Consider the following 22,074-nt stretch of genomic DNA (forward strand, 5'->3'; position numbering starts at 1 on the left):
GGATTTACACACCTCTCTTTGGATCTATTGCTAAGTAGGTTGTCCTTTTAAGGCAATTTCTAAATGGAATCTTTGTGTTTTTTTGTTTTATTTTGTAACTGTGATTGCCGTTTACATAGAAACGCAATTGGTTTTGAATCCCATAGTCTTGTTCAAGTCTTGTCTGTAACAGTCTTTCTGTGGATACTTTTGTTTTCTCTATTCACCAATGTATCATTTGTGAATAATGAGTTTTGTTCTTTTCTTGCCAGTCCGTAAACCTTTTATTTATTTCTCTTGCCTTATTTTTCTGGCTAGGACCTCCAGTACGGGCCTGAGTAGAGGTGATGACAGAGGACATCTTAATCTTATTCCTGATCACAAAGGGAAAGCTCTCACTGTTTAACCATTCCCTATGATGTTCCCTGTAGTTTTTGGTAGATACCTTTAATCAGATTAAGGAAGTTCCCTTCTGTTTCTTCTGTGCCAAGAGTTTATATATTGAATGGATGTTAAGTTTTATTAAATAATTTTATTGCGTCTAATGAGATGATCATAGTGTTCTCTTTAATCTGTTATTGTGGTGAATTGCATTGATTGACTTCTTATTGTTCAGTCTTGAATTTTTTAGTAATTAGCCTACTTTTTCATGACCTACTTGGTCATGGTCTTTTAAAAAAAATTTCAGTTTGTTGAATTTTTGATCGAGATTTTTATGTGCGTTCATGAGTGTGATTGCCTTTTAGGTTTCCTTTCTTATAATGCCTTTGTCTCTTTTTTGTTTTGAGGTTATGCTGGCTTTATAAAATGAGCTGCAGAATTTTCCCACTTTTTCTTATCTGGAAGAATTTGCATAATATAGCTGTTTCCTAGATGATTGGTATAATTCTTTAGAAAAGCCATCTGGATCTGGAGTTTTCTTTGTGAGAAGACTTTTACTTACCTGCTCAATTTCTTTATGGTTATAGGACAGTTTATGCGTTTCTATGTTTTATGATATACCTATTTCAGTAAATTGTGCTTTTTAGCATTTCATCTAAAATTTCAAATTTATTGATAATAAAGTGTGTAGAATAATCCTAACATCTGTTAGGGTTTTGTAGAATTTTCCTAACATCTATAGAATCTGTAGTGATAGTTTCTTTTTTTAATCCTCATTGTAGTTTATTTGTGCCTTCTTGTTAAAAATCTTTTTTAATCACAGTTGCCAAGTATTTATTGTATTTTTTCTCTTAATCTTTTTAAAGAATCAGCATTTGTCTTTGATCTTTCCCTGTTGCATCATTTCTCAAACTGTTCTCAGAACTGCATTATATGTAAACATTACAGAACACTCTGAGGAGTTTCATATGTTATATATATGATGTATTTATTTTATTTTACTTATTATACTACTATTCATTTAAAATGAGCAATACTAAACTCATTGCATGTTAGTATAATTAAGATTCTAAAGAAAAAACAACTAATCTTTGAGAACTAATTTAGGAGGTAAATGATACTGTTTAATAATTTTGCAAATTTCTTTTGAATGTCTGGCTTAATAGAAACCATCTGTATTTTCATATTTACTTCTGAATTCGATCTAGCATAGTATGTTTTGTTTGAAGTAGAAGAAAACCCAGTCCCACACAAATAGGAAGTTTGTAAAGGGAAAAATATTTTTAGCCTTTTAAGATTGTTGTGAATAATCTGGTAGTATAGCACATCTCAGCAGGTGTTTTTTTTTTTTTTTTTTTTTTAAGGGTTAGTTGCAATATGGAATCTGAGATTTTATCAGTACATTTATCTTATTCCGGTACCTTAAAGTTCACTGGTCTCTCTTGCACTTTTGGATGGATCTTTTACTCATGCATGATTTCAGAATATCATGATTTGCTCATTTGGAAAATAATAAATTCACTTAGTTCTGCACATTTTCTAAATACTAATATGTTTCATTGCTGCTGCTGCTGCTGCTAAGTCACATCAGTCATGTCCGACTCTGTGGGACCCCATAGACGGCAGCCCACTAGGCTCCCCCGCCCCTGGGATTCCCCAGGCAAGAACACTGGAGTGGGTTGCCATTGCCTTCTCCAGTGCATGAAAGTGAAAAGTGAAAGTGAAGTCGCTCATTCGTGTCCAACTCTTTGCGACCCCGTGGACTGTAGCCCACCAGGCTCCTCTGTCCATGGGATTTTCCAGGCAAGAGTATGTTTCATTATGTGATACCAAAAACCACATTTGTTGAAATTACCGCCAGTCTTATCAGAAAAGTCTCTTTTATATTGGGATGCTGTCAATTTCAAGATAAAAAATATGTTTGCCAGATTCCCATTTCTTCCTTGAAAAGTCAAGGGTCATTGGCAATGTGATCTTTGGCAACAGGTACTGTCAGTTGTTTTCCAGGCTCACTGTGTTCAGTTTTGAGGAAATGTCTGCTTGGATAAGTGTAATTTGTCTAGAAATTGTTCTTTGAAGTAAAGTTGGTGTTCCATGAAGGGAAGTGAAAGTGTTAGTCGCTCAGTCGTGTCTGACTCTTTGTGACCCCATGGACTGTAACTGGCCAGGCTCCTCTGTCCATGAATTCTCCAGTCAAGAATACTGGAGTGGGTTGCCATTCCCTTTCCCAGGGGATCTTCCCAACCCAGAAATTGAACCTGGATCTCCTGTGTTTCAGGCAGATTCTTTACCATGTGAGCCAGAGACATTCCATGAAGAAACGAACCCCAGTATTCCATGAAAACAGTGCCTAAATCAGCAAGCAGCTCAGTCACAAAGTGTTTTCATTTTACTTTGATTTGTGGCAGATATGTTTATTATTTTCTCATTTTGTCATCACATGGAGTATTTAACTGACATGGGGAATTTAATAAACGAATAATTTTTGCTGCTTTATCAAGGGCATTCTTAAGTGAAAGTGACATTCTTTTACTGCCAGTCTATGATAGTCAATAGTGCAGTGATTTACAGCAGAGTTTGATGCCTTGATACAAGGCTGCAGCTGCTATCTCCACTTCTGCTATTGCACCATGATTTTATAAATACCAACATAGCCTGAAAGGCAAACATCATCTGAGGACTATTATGGAAATAGTCTTGACCTTTTGGATTCCCTGAAAGAATTCTTGAGAACCAGACTTCGTGACATTACTCTTTTGTCTCTTTTTGGCTATGGCTCGTTTCTGATCTTATTGTTTCATTTTATTTTCTTTCACTGTATCTTGCTGTTCTTTTTCTGAGTTTTAAGATGGATGCTGGCTTCCTCAGTTTTAATCCTTCCATACTCATTTATGCCTTTGAAGGCATAAATTTCTGTCCAATTAGTTCTTTGGTGTAGTATATTCATATTTATTTAGTTCCACATATTTTATAATTTCCATTGTTATTTCTTCTTTATACATGGGTTGGTAAATATATTTCTTAGTTTGCAAGCAGGGAGATTTTATTGTTTCTTAATGATTTCTGGCTTCATTGCATTGTGGGTAGTAAACACTTCATATGATTTCAGTTCTTGGGAATTCTTTGAGATTTGTTTTATAGTCCAACATATCGTCAGTTTTTACAAAAGTTCCATGTATTCGTTAGCTCCTGAGAGCAGAGTCCTATATATGTTGACTATTTCAAGTGTGTTAATCTTGTTTGAATCTTCTCTTAATTACTGATTTTTTTTAACTTCGTGATGTTTCATCTTTGTGTTTGTTCTATCAGCTGCTGAGAGGTGTATGTTTAAAATGTCCAAGTATAGTTATAGATTGACTGTTTTCCCTTGTAAAGTTTTAAGATTTTATCACACTGAGGCACTGTTAGTGGGTGCTTGTATGTTTAGAAATGTTATATCTTTCTGATTCTCTGTATCATGTTGTTATGAAGTATTCCTCCTTGTCCCTAATTATGCTTTTGGGTTTAATATCGACTTGTCTGGTTTTTGTGTAGCTCAGTCCGCTTTCTTTAGCATTTTCGTGTTGTATCTACCTTTCCATTTCTTTGTGCTAGAGATAACTGTTTTATGAATAATACGTAAACTTTTTTAAAAAATCCAATCTAACAATCTTTGTTATGTATTTGAAACATTAAGTCCATTTATAGTAAATGTAATTGCTCATATATCTGAGTTTAAACCTGCCATCATATAAACCTACCATACAAACACTTTGTGTTTGTCTCATCTGTTTATATTCCTTTTTTCTGTTCTTTCTGTCTGGGTAATTTTTTAAATTATTCCTTTTTCTTTATGCTTGTTTTTATGTACTTATATGCTTACTATTCTTTTACTATATAGGTTACTATACAGTTAATTCAAGAATCCTCAGATACTGTATTTCTATTCATTTTCTCAATGACTTTTCTGTTGTTACACATTTTAAATCTGTGACTGTTTATTCACAAGTGATTATTACTTTTTTTAAAGTTAGTGTTCAGTAGAATTATCATTGTTACCATTTTTGATGCTTTTCATTCCTCCCTTCATTTTCAGCCTTTTCTCTCTCAGATCATTTCTTTTTTTCCTTCCAAAAGAACATATTTCAACATTTCCTTTTAGCACTGGTTTGGTGGTGGCAAATACCTTCAGGTCTTTTTTATTTGTATTTGTGATCTGAAATTTTTTTTTTACCTATCATTCTTATAAGATGCTTTTGCCAGGGACAGATTTTAGGTTGGCTGGCATATGAGTACATTAAATTAATAATTCTGTTGTTTTCTGACCTTTATTGACAGCTGTGTCAATGTAAATGTTATTATTTTGAAGGCAGTTTGACTTTTTGTGTTGAAGAGTGTTGCTTTGTCTAGAGTTTTTTGCAGTTTTACTATGATCTCTCTAGGTGTCTTATTTGTCTATTTTCTTTTTATTTATCCTGCTTGGTGTTTTGTTGAGATTTCTGAAATCTGTGGATTGAAATCTTTGATCAGTTTTGGGAAATTCTCAACCAGCTTTCTGTGCTGCCTATTGTGCCCACAGCAAATGTAGCCTCAGATTTGGGCCCATGTCTCTGCATTTTTTTTCTTCTGGAGCTTGACCTGTGCATTTTTAATTGCTTTGTCTGTTCTTTTATGTCATGAAAAATATTTTTAAAATATTTTCTCCAGCTTTTTTGTTGTCTACCAGAGAGGATTTGAATGACCTTCTCTGCCATCACCCTATGTGATTCCTTTAAGTATTGGAATAGAATTCTGTTTTGCTATCCATAGTATATTAATTATTTTTATGGCTTCTCAGATATGCCTGTTTCACTGGCGAGACAACACACTTGCAGAAGGACTGCTAAGTACCGGGTCCTTTGAGTACTGTATTTCATCAGAATTCTTTAAAATATTGGTGTCTCAGGATGATTCAGGTGTCTTGGTAAGTGGTAGCATGACCCTTGAACCCACGCCTTACTGAAAGCAGTTCATGCAGTATATCAGTCAGTCATGTTACTACTAGGATGGGATGGAAATAAAAGTTTGACCCCTTTGCTCTTAAGTTCGTGTATCAGGGTAGGAGTTGGCTAGATTTTTCTAGAGCTTGAATCTAAATTTTACAACCTGCAGTGCCTTGATTATTCTGTTGTGTTGTCAGGTAAATGAATGCCTTAATCACTTTTTCTATTTTGTCTGGCATTGTTCTTGTCCTTAGGTGTTAAGTTTGTAAAGAACATGTTAAATGAATGAGTCTGCTTATAGTCTGGAATATATTGTGGATTTAAGATGCAGGCTAAGAATTTCGCTTATTGTCACCATGGTAGCCTATGGTGATTTTTTTCTTTGGTCCTGTTCTAGTTCACCTGAAAGATATAACACTTTTCTGATCATGTTCTCATCAAAACAGTAACACATTACAGGATTCTCAAGTCAGGGCATTGAATGTGGAGAGGGGACATTCTCCCCCAGACAGTTACCAGAATCCCGTGGGTGGCTGGGCAGTGAGCAGTGTGCACAGTGTTCTCAGGTGATCCTGTTACCCCTTCCATATCCCTTCGGCCCAACCAATGGAGAGTCTCTGTAACTTACGATACTGTGCAATTCTGAATTTTGTCAGTTTGTCTTGATTGGAAATATTGTCTTCATAGACTATGGAAATATCTTAAAGTCTTCAGTTCAGTTCAGTCGCTCAGTCATGTTCGACTCTTTGTGACCCCATGAATCGCAGCACGCCAGGCCTCCCTGTCCATCACCAACTCCCAGAGTTCACTCAAACTCACGTCCATTGAGTTGGTGATGCCATCCAGCCATTTCATCCTCTGTTGTCCCCTTCTCCTCCTGCCCCCAATCCCTCCCAGCATCAGTCTTTTCCAATGAGTCAACTCTTCACATGAGGTGGCCAAAGTATTGGAGTTTCAGCTTTAGCATCAGTCCTTCCAATGAACACCCAGGACTGATCTCCTTTAGGATGGACTGGTTGGATCTCCTTGCAGTCCAAGGGACTCTCAAGAGTCTTTTCCAACACCACAGTTCAAAAGCATCAATTCTTCGGCACTCAGCTTTCTTCACAGTCCCAACTCTCACATCCGTACATGACCACTGGAAAAACCATAGCCTTGACTAGACGGACCTTTGTTGCAAAGTAATGTCTCTGCTTTTGAATATGCTATCTAGGTTGGTCATAACTTTTCTTCCAAGGAGTAAGTGTCTTTTAATTTCATGGCTGCAGTCACCATCTGCAGTGATTTTGGAGCCCAAAAAAATAAAGTCTGACACTATTTCCACTGTTTCCCCATCTATTTCCCATGAAGTGATGGGACCAGATGCCATGATCTTCGTTTTCTGAATGTTGAGCTTTAAGCCAACTTTTTCACTCTTCTTTCACTTTCAAGAGGCTTTTTAGTTCCTATTCACTTTTTGCCATAATGGTGGTGTCATCTGCATATCTGAGGTTATTGATATTTCTCCCTGCAATCTTGATTCCAGCTTGTGCTTCTTCCAGCCCAGCGTTTCTCATGATGTACTCTGCATAGAAGTTAAATAAGCAGGGTGACAATATACAGCCTCGACGTACTCCTTTTCCTATTTGGAACCAGTCTGTTGTTCCATGTCCAGTTCTAACTGCTGCTTCCTGACTTGCATACAGATTTCTCAAGAGGCAGGTCAGGTGGTCTGGTATTCCCATCTCTTTTGGAATTTTCCACAGTTTATTGTGATCCACACAGTCAAAGACTTTGGCATAGTCAATAAAGCAGAAATAGATGTTTTTCTGGAACTCTCTTGCTTTTTCGATGATCCAGCAGATGTTGGCAATTTGATCTCTGGTTCCTCTGCCTTTTCTAAAACCAGCTTGAACATCTGGTAGTTCACGGTTCAAGTACTGCTGAAACCTGGTTTGGAGAATTTTGAGCATTACTTTACTAGCAGGTGAGATGAGTGCAATTGTGTGGTAGTTTGAGCACTCTTTGGCCTTGCCTTTCTTTGGGATTAGAGTGAAAACTGACCTTTTCCAGTCCTGTGGCCACTGCTGAGTGTTCCAAACTTGCTGGCATATTGAGTGCAGCACTTTCACAGCATCATCTTTCAGGATTTGAAATAGCTCCACTGGAATTCCATCGCCTCCACTAGCTTTGTTCGTAGTGATGCTTTCTAAGGCCCACTTGACTTCACATTCCAGGATGTCTGGCTCTAGGTGAGTCATCACACCATCGTGATTATCTTGGTCGTGAAGCTCTTTTTTGTATAGTTGTTCCGTGTATTCTTGCCACCTCTTCTTAATATCTTCTGCTTCTGTTAGGTCCATACCATTTCTGTCCTTTATCGAGCCCATCTTTGCATGCAGTGTTCCCTTGGTATCTCTAATTTTCTTGAAGAGATCTCTAGTCTTTCCTATTCTATTGTTTTCTTCTATTTCTTTGATTGCTGAGGAATGCTTTCTTATCTTTCTTTAATGTTCTTTGGAACTCTGCATTCAGATGCTCATATCTTTCCTTTTCTCCTTTGCTTTTCTCTTCTCTTCTTTTCACAGCTATTTGTAAGGCCTCCCCAGACAGCCATTTTGCTTTTTTGCATTTCTTTTCCATGGGGATGGTCTTGATCCCCGTCTCCTGTACAGTGTCACAAACCTCCATCCATAGTTCATCAGGCACTCTATCTATCAGATCCAGTCCCTTAAATCTACTTCTCACTTCCACTGTATAATCATAAGGGATTTGACGTCCCTTATTCTCTCTAGCTTTTATGGAGAACCCAGCAGTGTTGGTTCATAGCACGCATCTTGAGATTTAGTTACTCATTTCTCTTGCCCATCCTCAGGAAAGTGGTAATTATTGAGAAGCCAATGTGGTAAAACGTAGCTTACCATAGAAATTCATTAAGCTACTGCAGAATTTTCTGATTCAGAATTTACTAGTCCATTCTCACCTGTTGCTCAGCTATACACTTTACTGAAATTTTTTGAAATTTTTTAAAATAGCATTTATATTTTCCCCTATAGATCAAATAGGAGAGTAAAAATTATTATTATTTGTATTCAAGGCAAATATTATTTTACCATCACCTAGTTAAGAACTATCACATGGGAAAGACACAGATTTCATTACAAAGCTACCATTATTTGAGATTCATGTAACACAGAGGCGCCATTTTACATATTTTGCTAATGAATATAAATATTGCCGTTTGTGAAGTTTGAAATAAAAATTTTCCCTCTTAGTACTGGTCAAAGTTTTAGTTGAAGTTTGTGACCAAATTTTCATTTTAAAAAATGAGTGTTTTGAAGCTTAAGTTGTTTGAAAAGCAACATTAGCAAAGGAGGAAGGGTTTTAGAGAAACTAGAAATAAATCGATCCTCATAGTAAGGGGAGCAACAGAGAGGTGGAGCAATATAGAACAGCTGGGCTAGAGAGGGGAAAAATCAGCTGCAAGGGAAGCAATTGGATTAGAAATGAAATAGGAAGAAAGGTGAATTTGGGAAAACTGAAATAGCAGAATACATATCACCAATTGGCAAAAAGAGATAGAATATACTAGTTACTAACTGTAGTGTGAGAAATTTTGACCCTGAAAAAAGACTGTTATGTTTTAGGGTGATTTTACTCGTTTTCCAGAATGAAGTTTTTCACTTTTTTCAACTGGCTGTAGGAATTGGAAATGTACCCATACTTATATGTAAGCTCAACTCTCAGTTTTTAATATCACCCCCCCAAAGAGGAATTATGTGTTTATAGTAATATTTCATGTATCTGAAACTAGGCCAGATCTAGCAATCCTCTTCTGTCTGCATGAAAGTCAGGAATTAAAAGACCATAGAAGGAGAAAGACGACTTATAATGCCAGTGTACTAACCATTAGGCATTTTACTTCTTAGTCTGGGTCCTGGGTATTCTCTTCTTGTTTCAAATGCATTGTAAGTTTCTAACAAACTACTCTTAATTTTATGTATGTTTTAACAGTTTGATTTTTCAGTTTTAAGCCCATAACCAAAAAGCACAAATCACAAATCAGAACTCAGAGAATGTAGTCTGTGGACAGGCTTATTTAAAGGCAGTGTGCCTGACGTCTGAGGTGACGTTGAAAGAGGCCAAGTATTTCTACAAAGTTGGCATTGTTCAAAGTGCACACTATTCTGCCTCCATTTAGTATGTGTATATAGGGTCCTGTCTCCCTTAGGATGTTGGAGGCATCACTGGAATATTGGTTTTCAGAGTTGGTATTTACTTTCTACAACAACAGTGGGCTTCCCTGGTGTCTCAGATGGTAAAGACTAACTGCAGTGCAGGAGACCTGGGTTCAGTACCTAGGTCAGGAAGATCCCCTGGAGGAGGGCATGGCAACACACTCCAGTATTCTTGCTTGGAGAATCCCATGACAGAGGAGCCTGGTGGGCTATATCATCCATGGGGTCGCAAAGAGTCAGACATGGCTGAGCAGCTTTCACTTTCAAGTACCGTTGATTTAGGAAAGAACTATGAGAGAACAGTTTAAATTTTAGAAAGCTTTTATCTATTTAATTTTTCTTTGGGAAGAACTTGGGGGAGAAAATAGTCTTTTTTATTGTGGCAGTTCATTTTGAAGACATACAGTCTGGAAATATTTCTACAGAATTAAAGTTTTAGAGCTAGAAGGAACTTGGCGAATCATATAGTCTAGTGTTTCTTTACCTTGGCTGCACATTTTAAGAGCTTTTCAGTTGATTCTATTGTATAACTAGGAACAGGATTTTATATTGCTATGTATTTTGAATGGGATATCCAATGACATTTGAGGATATGTAAAACTTTGGGAAAATATGATTCCTTTTTCTGTAGTATCTACCTTCATTTGATGTGTACTGTGACCACTTTACAATATGAGAATTCACAATTACTCTATGATTCTGTTACATGGAGGACTAAATGAAACAATTTAGGGTGTCGAGTGTGTAGGAGGTACTCAGTAAATATTGATGGTGATGAAAATGAAGGTAGCATGCGATTGGAACGTACACATGGGAAGACAATTCAGATTTGGGAGTGTTTAAAAGCAGATTGGCAGGATTCAGTTACTGAATACATACGCAGGATAAGGGAAGGAGTTTGGAGACTTAACTGATATTCATGCCATTCACTGAGTTTGAGTGTGTGTGCATTTAATTTTAAAAGAAGGCTGAAAGTTGATTGGAATTGCTTGTCTTGGCTTTTCACTTAATTCATTATGAGCATTAAGTTTTAAAAAGAATCTCTAACCAGGTAATGTTAGGTATTAAAGATAATTTTTGTTTAATCTATTTTCTGTACAAAAAAAGAAAAGTCTTAAATTATTACTAAAAATCAGCTTAGAGAAAGTAGCCTTACACTTTATATGTTGTTTTTTTATTTCCTAAATTGCATTTTTGGAGGATGCCACATTTGATAGCCTGAGTTAGCGCTGGGCACTTGATTAGCCTTTCCTTAGACAAGTGTCAGTAAAAACAATCATGTATTTGTCTTCAGGTCAGTGACCATGTTGGCAGAGCACTCATTAGTTAAGATGTTTCACTGACTAAAGTTTGATATTATAGGATTTGCTGTTTACAAAATTAGCTGTTTGTAGGTATGATCCAAGTGAAATGAAGAAACACATGGTTAGAGCTGTGGAACATTTTAAAGATTAGCAAGGTCTGTTTCATTTATAAATTTTAGCTTAATTTTTAGCGCAGGTAATAATACTTTGATGTTGTTAGAACATTAAGGACTGCAAAAAGCTATACAAAACCCATCTCCAACTTGTCTTCTTGCTGTGTTTTATGCAAATAAAAGCCAATGTAAATACATACTTTCCCCTTCTTTTCTATGCAAGTAGAACCTTGCTGTACACACTGTCCTATTTTATATTAGTTTTTTTTTTAATGAAAGCGTTTAAAATTTTATTTAGATTTATGGTACGGACTTTTCTTCAATATTGGCATCTTTTCAGAGTGTTTCAGAATGTTTTAAGTGTTTGATGAACATGATCATGTTTATTTGGTCAGTGTGATAATGTTGAAGCTTGTGTTCTTGAACTTCTGTGAGTTTTCTTTGTTTACTTTTCTAGCTACTCAGCTCCCTATCTTTTACCTGCCCATCAAATACTGATGATCTATCTTTGAACTTTTTTTTTACTATACAAACCCATTCTGGGAGATTTCACTCACATTTCTGGTTTTTTATATTCTTGACTTAAAGTTCTCCCTCTGTATTCTTGGGCTTCCCTTGTGGCTCAGCTGGTAAAGTATCCACCTGCAATGTGGGAGACCTGGGTTCACTCCCTGGGTTGGGAAGATCCCTGGAGAAGGGAAAGGCTACCCACTCCAGTATTCTGGCTTGTAGAATTCCTTGGACTACATAGTTCATGGTGTCAAAAAAGTCAGACACAACTGAGCGACTTTCACTTTCTCCATATTCTTGGCTCCCAAATAGGTATCTTCTTGCCCAGGTGTGCACTGTGAATCTAGCTTCCATTTGGCATACCCAGTTTGAATATTCCTCACCACGTGATGTGGGCAAAACTCATCTCTCTCAAGTTTCCTCTGTTCCTGCTGTTAAAGGGGGGGAAAAAAAAGTGCACAGCCTGCATTTTCGTATTTCCTGTCTCAAGTGAGTAGTATAAACACTGAGTTCTTTTACTGAGAAACATAGTGATCATCTCAGACTACTCCCTTTTCTTTCACCAGCCACAGCTGTCTTCTTTCTCTTCTACCTTAATAAGTGCTGCAAAATAAAAGGTGTCTAATTAAGACATTTTGGTATTAAAAACAGCAAGACTGCAGGTGAAATGGTCTTTTGAAATGTCTGTCTGTATTTTATATGCCAGAGCATTCTATAAATGAAATTAAAGACAACAGTAATTCTGCAGTATAATTACTTGCTATTTTAGAAGTATGTATATTTCAAGTACATTTGAAACATAATAGAAGTGATTAGTTCTTCTGTTGAGGATTAGAGAAGTTTTCATAAAGGAGGTAATCATGCATTTCATAGAGAATTAATTTATGGGAACACATTTCTCTGCGTTAGTACATGGAGCATTTTGCCAACATTGTTGCCTATCTTGTCTTTTCAGACTTCTAGGAAGAATCATGATAGCCATTTTCTGGATAGCATGAATGAGGAATCGAGGAGACCTTCCTAAACTATTTCAGATATGTGTAAAACTCATTTTGGGAGACTGGTTTTAGGACTAGAAAGTATGACAAATAACGATATGGATGGGGCTTTTGGATCCAGTCTTGGTTGATTCATCAAGACTCTTGTGTGTGTCTAAGATCATCTCTTTATCAGATTTTGGAAGTATTTATATGTGCATATGTATCTATCTGTATGTGTGAAATACATGTAGCCTGTTTTGAATAATTTCTTTTTAATCTGTTTCTGTATGTCACTTGATTGCCTCCTTTGGGGAACTACTTCAGTGACAGTTACACTAATGATATTGATACAGGTCAAAGATTAGTAAACTAAAATTCGTTTTTTTCAGTTTTTTAAAATATTCTAAGGAAATAGTGAAGGTATTTTATACTCAGAATTATTTTTAGTTTTATAGTAAATTGTTTAAATTTGATTGCTTCTTCATTTTTTCCGTAAGTATTAGATGCTTACTGTGTGTTAGGCAATAGTTAATTACTTTACCAAAACACATATATTCCTGCTCTTTTGGATTTTATGTTGTACCAAGCAAGGCAGGCATGATAAATAATTAAATCATGTTGCCTGTTAGGAGATAGAAAGAGCTAAGGAAAGGAAAACAAATAGGAGAGGAAGAGGTGTATTGGAAATACTGGAAGCTGGGATGGAGTTTATAATATGAAATAGAGTGGTCAGGGTAGACCTCTTTGAAAAGGTGACGTCTGAGCTAAGACCTGAGAAAGTGTCTTAGGCAGAGGAAACAAGCAGTGAAAAGCTCCTGAAGTGAGACCCTGCCTGGCCAAGGGACAATGGGAAGGTTGTTGTGGCTGGAACAGAATAAGGTGAGGAAGATGTGTGAACAGAGCCTATCTTGCAAGTTGTTGTAAGGACTTTGCTTTTCTCTCTGAAACCAGAAGCTCATGGAGGATTTTGAGCCAGAGAGTGGATTGATGTTCCTGATTACTTTGTGGAGAATTTACTATGGAGGAGAGTGGGTCGAAGCAGGGAGTCCTCAGGGAGGCTCTCGCAGTAATCATAAGCATGAGTGGTAATGGTGCCTTGAGGTGCCTTGAGCAGAGGAGTTGGTAGTAGAAGTCAAATTGTGGGTTTGTTTTGAAGGTAGAGCCCAAAGGATATGTTGAAAGTTGGGTGTAGGAGGCAGTATATAAGAATAGAGGTTAAGGATGCCCCTGTTGGTTTTCAGCAGAGCAACTGGAAGATGAAATTGTCATCAGCTGATAGATAGTGTTGGATAAAGGGATTTGAGGCTGAGGCCGAGATGTTAGGGACTCAGTGTTGTAGATTTTAAGTTTGAGTGTCTAATAGACTTCCAAATGGAGGTGTGGAGTTGAGTAAGCAATTTTGACAATCAAAATCATGATCCCACCAGGCTCCTCTTTCTGTGGGCGTTCTCCAGGTAAGAACATTGGAGTGGATTGCCCTTCCCTCTCCCCCAGGGGGGATCTTCCCAACCCAGGGATCAAACCCAAGTCTCCTGCGTTGCAGGTGGATTCTTTACTATCTGAGCCACCAGGGAAGCCCCAGTTTTTCGCAACAATTATTTATTGAGTACCTCTGTTTGATAGTTCAGATGGTGAAGAATATGCCCACATTGCCAGAGGCTGAGGTTGGATCCCTGGTTCGGGAAGATCCCCTGGAGAAGGAAATGGCAACCCGCTCCAGTATTCTTGCCTGGAGAATCCCATGGAAAGAGGAGCCTGTCGGGCTACAGTCCAAATGGTTGCAAAGAGTCGTACACAACTGAGCAATTAACATTTCACTTCTATTTGATACTAGATGATTGGGGGCTACAGTGATAAGCAAATATAATTATGGGCTCAGTCCTTACAGAAATTAACATATAGTGTGGTAGACAGATATTAATTAAGTAATGATGCAAACATTTTAAGTAACAGTTGCAAATGCTATGAAGGAAGGGCATCTAGGACTAAGCGGGCAGAAAATGGGGCCCGATGACCCTGAGGGTGAGGGAAGGCTTTCTTGAGAAAATGACAGTTGAGCTATAATTTACATACACTGAAATTCATTCATTTAAATTGTATAGGTGGATGAATTTCGACTAATCCTTGTGACCACTGCTGCAGTCAGGATATAGAATAATGCTATCATTCCAAAAATGTTCTCTGATGCCTGTTTTTTTTGCCCACTTTCAACTGGGCTGTCTTTTAAATTGATTTGTAGGGCTTCTTCCTATATCCTAGATACAAATCTCTTACTGACTATATATATTGCAAATACTTTCTTCCAGTTTGAAAATTACCTTTTTATTCTCTTTATGGTGTCTTTGGATTAACAGTTTCTAATTTAAATGAAATCCCAGTTTATCAGTCTTTTTCTTTTCAGTGTCTTGTTTATAAAATACTTTCTTGTATAAGGGTCAGGAAGATATCCTTGCTTCTGAAAGTTTGTTTATCCATGATTCATTGCAGATTAAATTTGTTTATGATCTGAGCTAGGAGTCAGGGTTCATTTTTGTTCATATGATGTTCAGTTTATCCAGTACCATTTATTGGAAAGATCAGTTTTCACCCATTGAATATAAATCATTTTGTTGTAAAGTGGCTGTGAGTGTGGGGCTGTTCCTCAGTTCTTTTATTCTGTTGGCCTGTTTATCAGTCCTTGCATCAGCCACATACCTGAACACTACATATCAGGTAATGTTGTTGTTCTAGAATCCTGGCTGTTCTAAGTCTTCTGTATTTCCATGTAAATTTTAGAGTAAGTTTGTTAATTTCTGCAGAAAACCTACTTGGATTTTGATTGAGATTACATAAAATCTCTAAGCCAACAATGGAGAAACTGATACATCTCCACAATATTTAGTCTTCCAGTCAATGAGGATGACATATGCCTCTGTTTAGTAACCCTTAATTTCTCTCAACAATGTCGCAGTGTAGAAGTATTGCACATCTCTTGCTAGGTTTATCTCCTAGCTAGTCACCTTTTTTTGGATGCTGTTATACATGGTATCATTTTCAAAATTTTAGTTTTCTAGTTGTTTATTGGAAATTATAGAAATTATATATATACACACACATATATAGGTGTGTGTATATATATACCTTGTCTCTAGTTACTCTAGTGATCCTAACAGTTTGTTAAAGATTCTCTTGCGTTTTCTATGCACTCAATCATGTTATCTTTGAATAATAATTATATGTCATTACCAATCTTTTATTTTTCCCCCTACTTTATTCTTTTTTAATACTGTTGATTTGTTGGTTTATTTATTTTGTTGAATATACGGTGTTAATGAATATACTTGTCTTGTTCCTGAATTTTTATTTTCTTCCTGAAAGTCCAGTATTTTCATCAATAAAAGATGATATTGAGTATACGTTTTATTTTGTAAACTAGATTTACTAGGTTAAGGATGTTCCCATTCTTAATGTTTTAAACTCTTCAGTGGATGTTGAATTTTAACAGATAATTTTCCTTTATTGAGATGATTATATGAATTTTAGTTTGGTAATTTGGTGAGTGTTACAATGATTAATTTCCAGAAGTTAAATTAGCCTGCATTCCTGAAATAAATTCCATTGTTTATATAATGCATCATCTTTTTTATGCAGTCTGAATTTGATTTGCAAAATTTTGTTTAGGATTTTTGCGTCTGTTCATGAGAAATATTGGCCTGTAAATTTCTTTCTTGTGATGTCATTGTCAGGTTTTGGTATCAGAGTTTTGGTGACCCCATTAGGACTTGGAAATTGTTCCCCATTTTTGTGTTCTCTAAAAGACTGCATATGGTTGCTTGAGTTCTGTACTTGTCTTATTTTATTTCCTTCATTATACTATTTGGGGTTTGATTGCTGTCTCTTCCTGGCTACTGCAGATGGAAGCTTATATCATTAATTTTTCAACCTTTCTTAAAAATGCATTTTAAATATGCATTTTCAAGCTATCAATTTTCATGGTTTAGCTGTATCTCATATATATATTTTTTTTCTGGCTGCTGCTGCTTTTTTTAAAAAAATTTATTTATTTGACTGTGCTGGGCCTTAGTTGCAGCATGGGGGATCTAGTTCTCTGACCAGGGATTGAACCTAGGACCCCTGCTTAAGGAGCTCAGAGTCTTAGCCACTGGGCCACCAGGGAAGTCCCTGTCTCACAAATTTGATGTTGCATTTTCATTACCATTCATTCATTTCAGCATATTTTCTAATTTCCATTGTGATTTCTTCACTAACAGGTTATTAGTTTTCTGTTACTGATTTCGAGTTTAATTCACTGTGCTCAAAACATATAACATGTGATTTCAATAATTTGTTATTTGTTGACTTCCTCTGTGGCCCCGAATATAGCCTAGTTTGGTCTACATTCCTTGAGTGTTTGAGAAGATTGTGTATTATGCAATTGTTGTATATAGTAAGCTAAGCATGTTAATTAAATTGAGTTGTTAATGGTGTTGTCAGATCTTATATTCTAAGGCTCTTTATTGCTATTAGATGTTTTTTTGTCCTGTCAGGTACTAGAAGTATATTAAAATCTCCAACCATTATTATGGATTATTTGCTTTTTCCTTTTGATTCTGTCAACTCTTAGGATATAGATTTTGAAGCTGTGTTATAAGATGTATGCAAATTTATGATCGTTACATTCCTGGTTAATTGGTCCTTTCATTATAATAAACTGTCCCTTTCGATTTTCTAGTGGTAATAGTTCTTGATTTGTCAACTGACATATAGTGACATCACCATACATTTAATTAATGTTTATATATTATTCTTTTTCTTTTAACACCTGTATGTCCCTAAGTTTAAAGTAAATCTCTTGTAAACAGAATATAGTTGAGTGTTTTAAAAATTCAGTAGTATTTATTTTATTGAAATATTGAATATAAATATGAAATTGAATATGGATATGAAATCTGAGAGGTCCATAAATATTTAATGTAGAACATGATATAATAGGTTCTGAGTTTGTCAGCCTGATCCTGGTTTTCTATTTGTGTTTTTTTGGTCCTTCTTTGAATTAATTAAGCATTATTTGTTCTTTATATGTGTATAGGCATTTTTGAGTAGTTACCCAATAGATTACATTGTGCAAGCTTGGTTTATTAGATTCCAGTCTAAATTTGTACTTCTAACACTTGCTGAAAAATACAAGAAATTTATAGCAATTTAACTCTTTATTCTGTTGTCCTTTATGTTAGTCTTGTCATATTTTATACTTCTACATATCTTTAAGCTATGCTAGTCATTGTTAGTGTTATTTTAAATGTTAATGTTTTTATTTGTTTACATATTTACCTTTTCATTCCTTTCTGTTAATTCCTTTAGTTCTGTGCTTCCGTCTGGGGCCATTTTCTTTTAGCTGGATGAATGCTTTTCAGTTGAACAAGTTATCTCAGTTTTCATTCATCTGAAACTGTTATTATTTCATCTTCGTATTTGGAGTATATTTTCTCTTAGTATAGAATTCTAGGTTGGTTGTTTTATCATTTTCTTTTTCTGTCTTAGCACCATAAAGATCTTGTTTTTTTGCATTCTATTTCCATTATTTCTGATACAGAATAGGTTTTTAGTCTGATCGCCAGCCCCCTGAAGGTAATGTGACTCTCTTTCCGTGGCTGCTTTTAAGGCTTTCACTTTGACTTCGGCCGTTAGGACTTGGACTCCGACACGTCTAGCAATGTTTGCTTCATATCCTGCTGAGGTTTGTAGAGCTTCATACGTTTGCTAGAGACTCGTCTTTTGTTAGGTTTGGAAAATTCTTGACCAGCATTCTTACTGCTTATGTGTCATTTTCTCCACTTTTGTAACTCCAGTTAGATGTGTGTTAGGCCTTTTTAGCATGACATACATGTCTGTAACACTTTTGAGTTGTATTTTCTCTCCATTTTTTCTATCTTGATGTGTGATTTTATTTTACATTTTTGTTGTTCCACTTTACTCTTTTAAGAATTCTAGGCTTTGCTGAAATTCTCCATTTATCCTGTTTGCTTTTTGCCTGGAACATATCAGTCATTATTAAGGTCTCTCATATAACTCTAAAATGTGAATGACCTATGTGTCTTTTTTCTGTTTTCTATTATTTCTGTTGGTTGTCCATCTACTCTCTTCTTTTTTTTTTAATGGAGATAAAATTCACATAGTGTGAAGTTCACCATTTTAACCTTTTAAAGTACAGTCACCCTCAGATATTGTGGGTTCCATTCTTGGAGAAGGAAATGGCAACCCACTCAGTACTCTTGCCTGGAAAATCCCATGGACGGAGGATCGCGGTAGGCTACGGTCCATGGGGTTGCAAAGAGTCGGACACAGCATTCTAGACCACCACAATAACGTGAATACTGCAATAAAGCTAGTTACAGAAATTTTTCTGTTTCCCAGAGCATATAAAAGTTGTGTTACACTGTACTGTAGTCTGTGAAGGGTGGATTGGCACTGTGTCTGAACATCAGTATACACAGCTTAATTAAAAAATACTCGATTGCTAAAAAAATGCTCACCAGCATCAGAACTGTGAGTTATAATCTTTTTGCAGTAGTAACATTAAAGAGCACTGCTCAAAGACCACCGTGACAAATATAATAGTCATGAAATACTGTGAAAATTACCAAAACGTGACACAGAAACTTGAAATGAGCAAGTGCTGTTGGAAAAATGGCTCCAGCATACTTCCTTCACACAGGGTTGCCACACACGTCTAATTTATAAAACACACACACAGTATCATTGAAGCACAATAAAGTGAGGAATGCTTGTATACAACTCAGTGGTTTTCAGTGTGTTCACAGGGTATACAGCCATTACCATTATCTCATTTCAGGACACTTCCATCACTCCAAGAAGAACACTCATGACCATTGACCATCAGCTCCAGTGGTCACCTCTGCCCATCCCCCTGGCAAAGACTGATCAGTCTACTTTCTGTCTCTCTGGCTTTGCCTGTTCTGGACAGCACATGTAAATGGAATCATACCATGCATGGACTTTTGAGTCTGACTTCTTCACTTAGCATAAGATGTGTCTGTAGTGTGTATCAGTACTTTGCTCTATTTTGTGGCTGAAAAACATTCCATTGTGTAGATAATTTATCACATTTTGTTTATTCATTCATTGGTTAAAGAACTTTTAGTTTTTTCCCCTACTGTTTGGCCATGTTATGAATAGTGCTGCTGTGAACATTCATGTGTAAATATGGTGTGAATGTATGTCTTCGGTTCTCTTGGATCTATACCTGGAGAGGAATTGCTGGGTCCTTTGATAGCTCTGTGTTTACCTCTTTGAGAATCTACTCAAGTGTTTGGCACAACAGCTGCACCCTTTTACAGTCCCTTCAGCATGTATGAGAGTTATTTTCTCCACTTTCTTACTAACACTTGTTATTTTCTGCAGTTAAAAAAAAAATTTATTGTAGCCATCCTGATGAGTGTTGGCCATTTCTTATTTTTTGTAGAATGCCTTTTAATTTTAATTGAGGGTTTTTGGACTTGGTAGGGCTGATCTATTTAAATTGTGATCTTAATCCAAGTAGAGGCTCTTTTGAAATCTTAATAGAGGGATTGGCTTGTTTGAAGGCCCTTCTGATGTGCTGGGGCCTCTACTCCAGTCTTTGTCTCCCTTGAACAGGGCAGAGCTGAAATCTCAGCTCTTTTTTGTCGTAATGGCTGTTTTCTGCTAGTTTTCTTGAATCTCCCCCTTCTTTCTGGTTCTTTCTCTCTGGGACTTTGTTCTTTAGTTTCCGGCTCTCTGGTGGCTGAAAATCTCCGTCTTCTCTGAGTCTAGTGGGACTGCCACCTCTTGCGTTTTCTATTCCACAGTGAAGTCAGGAAAAGCCAGCGTGGCTGTGGGGTTGTGTTGTTTCCATTTTTCCCTTCTTTTAAGAGTTGTCTCCCCTCTTGTTCCTCTCTGTGTACATTACTCTTCAGTGCCTTCAAATGATTTTTCCTTTTACCTAGATTTTATTTTTTTTAGAGAAACAGTTTTAATTTTTATTTTATTTATTTATTTATTTTTTGCCATTTTAAAAAAGTACAACTAACCAGGTAAAGAAGCACAAATACAAAGTAATGAGTCTTGGAAAACATAGACAGAATACTCCTTAATGTAAATCACAGCAAGATCTTTCTCAATCCACCTCCTGGTTTCAGAACTTGATGAAGCTCAGGTTCTTGATGTCTCATGGCAGAAAGAATTCTGTGAGAACCAAGTGATAGGTAAGAAATGGATTTACAGAAAAAGACACTCCACAGAGTTTGGGCCATCTCGGAAGGAGAGAGTGGCCTATCTGGATTTTATAGCTTTTATTAGCAAGAGGGTTGGTTTGATACAAGCTACTTTATTATGATGGGAACTGAGAACACTGATGTTTTATGAGTTGAATCACTTGAATCACAGATGAGAAACTGATACCTATTGAGAATGAGAGCATAAATTCTTGAACAGAAAATTTGGACAAGATAATAGGAGGAAGGAATTGGATTTTCGAACCAGAGGGTCAAGTCAGCCATATTGAAGGAAGATAAAGGGTGATTTAAAAGTGAGATATGTGACACCGAGTTGATGTTTGGTAATTTTCTTGAAAATGGAGCAAAGTATTTCAAGAATACAAATTGGATAAAGAATTTAAGATAAGACTTGAAGAGGACATATTTAATAAGCAGTTATTGGGTTCAGTAGTGGAAGAAACTAAGATTATGAATTTAAGATTTTGAATCTGTTTAATTTTGTAAATGTTAGTGATTATGAGGTGGTAGGAGATTTGAGTGTTTACACATGATGTCTAAAGAACCATGTATATCTGGTCAGTGTGCTAGGGAGGACTGTGTTTGCAAAATCTGGGTAGTATAGACGCAGTAAACATGTCAGAGGAAGACTGAAGTAGAAATGGACATTCTGTGTAGAACACAGACAAGTAGAGAAAGAAAGCAAAATAAATCTGTAGAGGTAAGATTTCCGTATCCTCTTACAGGCTTAAAAAACTGGGGTTTGGAAAGAAACTATTATGCTTTCTCTACCCAAAAATCCCCAAGAAGGGAGCCAGGTTTATAAACCACCTTATCTTATATCTGTGTTTTTCCTTTTGCCCTTTTGTGAACTCGCAAGGTTAGTCAGTGATTTTCTTCACACTTTCATTAGGAAATTTGCCAAAGGCATCCTTTTGAGGCAGCTGTCTGTGTACCCTTGGAGGCCGTCAGTAATGTTTCCAATCTATAGGAGTAGTCGGCACAAAAATGTGGGTCTGAGCTGCATCTTTGTGGTTTGAAACATTCCCCCTCCAAAGCCACCCCCACTCCCAACAATATAAAATGTATCACATTTTGAAGTTTCTGTACCTTAGTCTTTTGTTACTGTATCTTTTCAGGTGAACTAACCACTAAGAGTAAATATATCCAAATATATCAATAATGAAAGGAGACTTGATTTTTAAAGTATAATTGAAATAGCAATAGTGGGCACCTTAGAAATCTTTATAGATAAACAAGAATTCTTTTTGTATCAAATGTTATGATTTTTAAATTTTCACTGTAAAGTAAAATATACCTGAATTGTGGTTCTTCTTTTGGTCTAAGGTGGTCAGAGGATACATCCATGCTGATGATCCTATGAAGTTTTTGGAGCGT

General features: G+C 36.3%; 1 protein-coding gene across 8 annotated transcripts in view; it reads left to right on the forward strand.

Annotated features, from left to right (window-relative positions):
• Window positions 1-22,074, forward strand: part of SS18 (SS18 subunit of BAF chromatin remodeling complex) — a 72,503-nt gene that overhangs the window by 15,542 nt on the left and 34,887 nt on the right. The gene's annotated exons all lie outside the window — the stretch shown is intronic.

This window comes from Ovis canadensis, chromosome 23, assembly GCF_042477335.2.
Source record: "Ovis canadensis isolate MfBH-ARS-UI-01 breed Bighorn chromosome 23, ARS-UI_OviCan_v2, whole genome shotgun sequence".
NCBI classification, from domain to species: domain Eukaryota; kingdom Metazoa; phylum Chordata; class Mammalia; order Artiodactyla; family Bovidae; genus Ovis; species Ovis canadensis.